Genomic DNA, 8,229 nt, shown 5'->3' on the forward strand with positions numbered 1-8,229 from the left:
AGAGGCACGATATCTCCAAAGTTACTGAAAGCTATTTATAGCTTCCTCATAGAATCACATCTTAGATACATGTTAGTAATCTCGGGGTGGTGAAACAAAACACATCTGCATGAGTTGCAAGTATTGCAAAATAGAGCTACTAGGATTTTGTATGGGTATGACTACCTTACTCCAACAATCAAACTTTATAGCGAAACTGACATACTGCAGCTAAAAGACCTCCGAAAATACTCATCTATTATTATCCTATATAAACATTTTAATGGTCTTACATCATTAAATACACTGTTCACACTGAATTCGGAGGTTCATAACTATCAAACGAGAATAGAGAGTAAATTACACATAGTGCAATGTAATAGGTACATCATCTTTTGGTATTAATAGTGTTAGAAACAACATAGTTAAGATTTATAATGATGTATCTAAAAGTTTCAATAAAAAAACATCATATGCCTCAGTTATAAAAAAATAAGAGATCATCTACTTGCATGTAAACATTAATGGCAATAGTGACTAATGATTAAGAAGGAAAAAAATTTTTAAGAATTAATTAGTTTAATAATAATAAAAATATATTAAAAAAAGACAGAGAAAGGGTTCTATTTATAATTAATATTTTAGAGTATGATATGTGTTATTATTTTGTAATTTCTTATGACTATTACTGCTAAATATTACTAAAAGTTTTATGAAACCCTGAACATGTTTGTAATAATCATAGATATTACTTTTATTAGTATTTGACGTGAGTGGTAAAACGTAATAATGTATGTGTATAGGCTATTTTGATATTGATAACCATATGGATACATGTGTTTATGTTGTTGTTGTTGTTGATGTTGTATATACGTTGTACATAGTATGTAGGTACCTAGGTAAATATGTAGTTGAGCGGTATTTGCGAAAAAAAATGTTAAAAATCTGAAAATACTTTTATTGTATGTTCTTCAACTTCCTCTTTTCATTAAAAGCGGCGGAGGTAAGAAAATCCAAATACTTTAGGAGATATCGAATTTTTTAATTTCATCATATGTAGTTCAGCGGTATTTGCGGAAAAAAAATGTTAAAAATCCGAAAATACTCTTATTATATGCTCTTCAACTTCCTCTTTTCATTAAAAGCGGCGGAGATAAAAAGTTCCAAATACTATAGGAGATATCGAATTTTTAAATTCCATCACAATACCTGTGGCATTCAACATTGTTTCTTGTTTACGTGTGTCTATTTTTTTATATTGGAGAAAGATGTCACGTGATAGTTATAAGAAATGTAAAAAATCAGAAATTAGTTTTATTATATGCTCTTTAAATTCGCCGGCGGAGATAAGATATTCCAAATACTTTAGGAGATATTGAATTTTTTTAATTTTATACACAATACCTGTGCACTCATGCGGCATTCATCATTGTTTCTTGTTTACGAGTATGAATTTTTTTTTATTGGAGAATGATGTCACGTGATAGTTGTGTGATTGGCCAAAATTCAAATGAACCAATAGGTGATTATTTGTTCATTTATTGTTCAAAACGATGTGTAATTACAACTGTCATCCGTGCCATTTGATCATTAGATGTTGTAGTCGTTCTGGGAATTTGTGTATCATTATCGTGTTACATTCTGTCTTTGAAATGGCCTGTGTTTCTGGGAATAGTCAGCTATGCGGCGGGTGTTCCTTGGATGTATTCGATTTTGTGCATTTGTGTGATGATTGGAAATTTTTTTTGAATTTTTAGTTGATCATGGAGTTTTGAGTAGTGAGGTAAAGTGCGACCAATGTGGGACGGTAATTGAGTTGGCCGAGGACAGCGATTTTTTTCAATGTCACCTGAAAACAATAACTCGTGCCAATAAAAAAGTTAAAAGGGTACCTTGTTCTTTCAAAAAATCTTTCAGAAACGGCACGTGCTTCTCCAAAAGTCATCTTTCGGTTGTAACGATAATGTAGATAACTATTTTTTTTTAACGATTCATCACCCAAATACAGATTACATTCAGATGAATTGCAATGTTTCCTTGAAAACCGTCGTAGATTGGACGTCCTTTTGTAGGGAAGTTTTAATTAAGTGGAGTTTGGAAGTAAATGCAGGGAAAATGGGTGGGCCGGGGAAAGTTGTCGAAATTGATGAGGCTAAAATTGGTAAGCGTAAAAATAATAAGGGGCGAGTCATCCAAGGTCAGTGGGTTTTTGGCGGAATCGAGAGAAATAGTGATAACATTTTTCTCATTCCTGTCAAAGATCGTACTAGCAGAACGCTCCTGCGCGTGATCAAGAAGTACATTTCGCCTAGAACAACAATTATAAGCGACTGTTGGCGTGCTTATAATTGTCTTTCTCAGCATGATTATCTTCACCTGAAGGTAAATCATAGTATGAACTTCGTTGATCCCGACACAGGGGCGAACACCCAAAGAATAGAGAGACTTTGGCGGGAAGTAAGGCAGAATGTACCTCGATATGGTCGACGAGTTGATCACTACATCGGGTACCTTGCTGAATTCGTGTTCTGTCGGAGATATCGCGACGTAGGTGAACGACTACATCATTTCCTGCTAATGGCAAAAGAAATGTACCCGCCTCCAACTTAGGTGAGTTTTTAACGTTCCAAATTGTAATGTTTTCTTTGTTATTTGAATATTTTGGCGCAAGTAATAAGTAAAAAAAAATTACGTCAGTTCCTACTGTTCATCCTTTGTCCCGATTGGTTAGGTCAGGTCAGTTACATTATAAATAATTTAAAGCTAAAGAATAATTAAAATTAATTCACATTATTTTTAATTTCAATTTAGTTTCAAAGTATTTATAATGTAACTGACCTCACCTAATCGACCATTTTAATTAATTAGGCATTCACGAACACACGGCAAAATAACAAACATGGCGGCGCGCTCTAATTATTACACAGGTCTTCTATAGCAAAATTAAAAAATTCTATAACTCCTAAAGTATTTGGAATTTCTTATCTCCGCTGGCTTTAATGAAAAGAGGAAGTTAAATAGCACTGAATAAAAGTATTTTTTGATTTTTGAAAATTTTTTTCGCAGATACCGCTCAACTACACATTTACCAGTATGTATAGTCCCCCAGCATGAGCTGTGAGCTCTTTGGGACTAATTTCAATTAAGTTTAAAAAAACAATAGCTAACCAAACCTAACCAACCATTCACATGATTTTAAAGTATTTTAATGTAGCTAACTCAACCCAACCAACCATTCTCATTATTTTAGAGTATTTTTGATCTAGCTAACCTAACCCATCATAACCAAACCAACCTTTAACTTGATTTCACAATATTTTTAATATAACTAGTCAAATCCAACCAATTGTACAAAATATTTAAATTAACCCAACTGACCATCGCCACGATATCACAAATTCGTAACGTAGCTAACCTAACCACTCGTTAAAATGGTAAACTACATGTAGGTATACTACTTGAATAATCACAATGCCTTTCAAGGGAATGGTTAAAAACATATGTTTTAAAAAATTGAACATTAAAACACTCTTTTAAATTTAATTTTTTTTTTTTTTCGGAGTAGTGGCTTCCCTTCAGAATTACCCCAAAATCCACTAAGACACGACTTTGATTAGTCTTATATCTAATAACAAGCAACCAAAAAAACCTAATGATATTGTTAATAACCAAAAAACAAAAAATTAAATTAATGCTATGTACCAAGCGATCATTATGTCAATGTCCTAAATACGACTGCTAACATACCTTGGTCAAGTTCCATATGTATATGACCAACACCAACAAAATACATACTGTAGGATTCCATGATGGTTTTACACTAAAAACCTCTAATTAAAAACATAAACCCAAGATAATAGACACACTTTTTTTAATTAAAAAAATCAGAAATGAATAAAAATAACTTAAATATGTAAAAAAAAGTTCAAAAAATTGTTTAACCGGAAAATAATTTTGTTTTAAATAAACGTACTTTAAATATCTAGTACGAACACCCTCTCACAGGTAGGGTCATAAAATACGGTCAAAATCTTGCAAAAACATCCACCACTGCTCTTTGCCACTAGCAATCCAACGACGTCAGCTAGGCGCAGCACTCGAATACATTAACTTATTAAAAAAAATTAATATGTAATGCTACCTATACATTTTACAACACAACTCGTGTTTTATCTATTTTCTGGAGAAAAAAAACCCTATTATTATAGGAATTATGTTGTAAAAGTGAAAAAAAAACTCAGAGTACATTTACGATGAATCGTTTTATTCAATTTTTATGTAGTAAACAGATTTTAAAGAAGTAAATATATAATTTTTCATTTTGTCGAATACAGGCTACATTAAAATTGTGCATTGTTCTGATCGAAAATAAAACGATGTATCAGAAATAAAAAAAATGTTATGCTAAAAAAATAATTTTTAATAATAAATTTTTGAAACAGAATAAATCCATGCAGATATAAAACCAGAGGTCCTCTAGAGTTTTTCATTTACAAGTTCCAAGCAGAAATCGTTTATTGTTAATTTTATTGTATCAAAAACATTCATTTAAGAAAAAAAATGCATATCTCATTACATGTAACATAAATAAACCCTCTCATATGAATTAGCTATGTTTTAAGTAATCCCTAAATAAGACCAAGTTGAATGAGTGTCGCAGTACGCAGTGTGTCGCAATGCCGCGCTGGAACGGCGGTGGCCGTGATAGATCAGTACGGCCGCAGTACACTGCAACGCTCGGGCCGCTTTAATGAGCCAACTAATTACGTTAGACTCTTTATAAATATACTGTCTTAAAGCTAAAGGTATAACCAAAAACATTTATTTGGACATTTTTCGCATTGGACTCTTCAAATTGGTGTAAATAGTATTTTTATCTGAGTGGCAAAGATAAAAAATAATATGTCATGAATTAATCGCTTAATATCACATCTTTAATATTAACAATTTATGCTTTTTACAACATTAATGGCTGTATTAGAGTCTCAAGATTATTTTGGTAGTTTTATGGACAGTCTAAATTAAAAACGGTACAAATGGGTAGCATTTTAATGGACTGATGTAAGTCGCTGTCATCTAGGACTTAAATGCAAATTTTCGGTGATACGCACAGCGGTAAACTTTCGGTATGTTATTAAGCATAGTCAAATCTACAACTGTGCAAAAATTCAGCTTTGGACAAATTTTTCACAGGTTTGTGGCTTTTTAAGTCTTGGCCGCGCGGTGACACTCGGCGATGGAGCCGTGACGAAAGCGGTTTTGGCACGTGTGCTCCTTTGAGCGCATGAAATACCCGCGGGTACTGGTGCCCCTCGTCACTAGGGAGGGAGGGGGGCTGTCGGTCGTAGAGACCTCCCGACCGTGGTAACCGGCTGTTCGCTCGTGCTCAGCCCTGAAGGGGCCTCGCAGTCCGTCATTGTAGTCGCGTCACTCATTGTTCGTGCGGCGGTCGCCTATTCACTCAGGGCCACCCACTGACCTTCCCCCCGGGGCTAGTTAACTGGGTTCAGACAAGGCTACAGGAAAGCTATATCCCAGGAAACAAAAGTTTGTGAAAACTTTGCCCAAAGATGAATTTTTGCACAGTGGTAGAGTCAACTATGCTAAATATATACCGAATGTTTACCGCTGTAGTCATTTAGCGTATCACCGAAAACGTGCAGTTACGTCCTAGATGACAGCGACTCACAACAGTCCATTAAAATGTTTCTTATTTACGCAGTTTTTAACATAGCCTCTCCATAAATGCATCAAAATAATCTAGAAACACTATTTCACACATTTATGTTAAAACATGTGCCAAATATTAGTATAAAAGGTTTGATAGAAATCGATGAAGTAATAAAAAAAGTGTTTTTTTCTTTATCTCAGTCAATGACATAAAAATATGAATCACATTAAAATAAAGGGTCCGATGTAATAATTACGTTAAAAAAAAAATTTGTGCATATTTCGTAAGCTAAAATGTGATATATATTTGAAGAGGCTTGAGTAATTGATTAAATCGCTAGAGCGATCCGAGTGTAGCATTGTTGTGTACGTATTGCGACAGTGCTACAGCTGCAAAGGCTGGGGTGACTTTCGCTCCCATGAAATCGAGGTTTTGTAACCTATGAAATATTCACCCCAAACTGAGATTTGGTACAGTTGTAATATCATCTTTTTCTAGTTACATGTTAAATTAACCTCCGCAAACCTTGTGCTTTACACCAAAAACGTAAAGTAAAACTTTGAATAATAGCTTCTTGAGTGCTCCACAATATTGCATTCCGTAAACATTATTACTGTAGTGAACCAAACAAAATTTATCTAAATATATTATTCAACGTGATATAATTGAAAAATGTTTCATATTATGAAATATAATTATCAAATGAATGAAAATACAGATAACATAAACCTGAATGGACCGACTTAAAAGACGTTAGAAAAGATTGTTGCATGATTCTTAAGCATTAAAATGGTATATTGCTCTGACTCAATTGATCTGACCAGTGAAAGGTTCCGAGCGACGTAGTGTGTATTGTACTGCGGGAACCTAAAGTTGCTCGGGTTGGGGCAAATTTCGGTCTTAGGAAACTAAGGTTTTTAATGTAAGAAAAAATATATAAACGCTGCCTTTTTCAACAGTGGTAGAATCAACATTTTTTAGTAACATATCAAAAGTTTTCTGCTGCAAACCTTGTGCATCACACAGAAAACGTGCGGTTATGTCGTGCTTAGATGTTGCGAAGGCCCTGCGTCGCATTAAAAGTGATGCGGTCTGTAATGACAAAAAAAAAAAAAATTAAAATGCTGGATATAATGTCACCATTTGTTGTATCTGTTATGGAGCACATTTTTAATGCAACACTTACTACAGGTCAATATCCGACTATATGGAAGTACTCGTTTATTAAACCAATTCCAAAAATTAAATCTCCAGAATAATCCAAAGACTTCCACCCTATAAGCATCCTACCTGCTGTTTCCAAAGCTCTTGAACACCTGGTGCATCAGTAAACATGTACATACCTATGAAAAGGAAATCTTTTAGATACTTTCCAGTCAGGTTTCAGACCTGGTCACAGTACCACTACTGTTTTAATTAATGCTATGGATAATATACGTCGTGTTATTGATAAGCGGGTACTAACGATTTTAACGCTGCTTGACCTCAGTAAAGCTTTTGATTCGGCAGACCATGCCCTATTACTAAGTAAAATTTCAGTTCTCTACAACTTCTCTCATAGAGTTTGGCTTGGTTAGAATCCCATCTTAACGTTCTTTGCCGATGTGTCGTCCTTGATAGTGAATTGTCCTGCTGGCTCCTTGTAAAAGCGGGAGTTCCTCAGGGTTCGATTCTTGGTCCACTTTTATTTGCAATTTTTATTAATGACTTACCTAAATGCCTCATTACTTGCCAATATCACATGCACACAGATGATGTTTAGATGTTCAGATTTATCTTCATACCAAAGCAACTGATATTAATCAGTCGATTAGTTTTGTATATTATGATATTGCTTCTATTTTGAGATGGGTAAGTGCCAATAAACTCATGTTGAATATTGACAAAACACAGGCCATAATAATCGACTCTGCTCTCATGATATCCAAAGTAACTTCTTTTAAACGTAATAACTTGACGCTTGGAGGAATACATATTCAGTTCTCTTAGGTTGTGAGAAACCTGGGAGTTATGATAAATTCAACTTTAACCTGGAAGGATCAGGTAATGCAAATTAGCAAGAAAATAGAGATCTTCGTGCATTGCTTATGATGCTTATACATTTTTCTCCCCTCCCCCTTCCACCCCTCCCAGCATTAAAACCATCCTTATTCAATTCTTAATTATGCCGCACTTTGATTACTGCGATGTTTTGTTTCCTGATTTGACTGATAAATTAGCAAAACGACTTCAGAATCTCCAGAACTCCTGTGTAAGATTAATTTTTGACGTGAAAGCGTCTAATAAATCGATGAACCCGATTGCACGCACGAAAAAGTGTCCCGTAACGCACATTGTCCCACTACGATGTGTCCCGTTACGCTCATTGTACGCTTGTGCCGCATCTCTCTTCCACTCGATTGGAACAACCATCGATTTGACTTTTCAATCACGTTTTCGTCGTTTGAATTATTAATATTATGTAATTTAACGATCGTCCACCGATTTTCAGCACAATCGGTACGGTTATTTAAAAGTAATATTGAATTTTCAAATACGTTTTTGTACGAATAATGGTGTTTTACAGTTACACATAATAA

The 8,229-nt window shown here is 34.4% G+C and overlaps 1 protein-coding gene across 4 annotated transcripts in view; it reads right to left on the minus strand.

Annotated features, from left to right (window-relative positions):
* Nucleotides 1-4,042, minus strand: part of LOC134529393 (solute carrier family 12 member 8) — a 110,413-nt gene extending 106,371 nt beyond the window's left edge. Inside the window, exon 1 of one of the 4 annotated variants that reach the window (XM_063363413.1) lies at nucleotides 3,953-4,042. The gene's annotated coding sequence lies outside the window, so the exon portion shown is untranslated. Of the gene's footprint in view, nucleotides 1-3,274; nucleotides 3,407-3,681; nucleotides 3,870-3,952 lie in introns of those variants that run through there. The other 3 variants (XM_063363409.1, XM_063363410.1, XM_063363412.1) reach the window with 3 other exon arrangements.
* Nucleotides 4,043-8,229: the final 4,187 nt, after the last annotated feature.

The sequence above is a fragment of the Bacillus rossius genome, chromosome 2, assembly GCF_032445375.1.
Source record: "Bacillus rossius redtenbacheri isolate Brsri chromosome 2, Brsri_v3, whole genome shotgun sequence".
NCBI lineage: Eukaryota > Metazoa > Arthropoda > Insecta > Phasmatodea > Bacillidae > Bacillus > Bacillus rossius.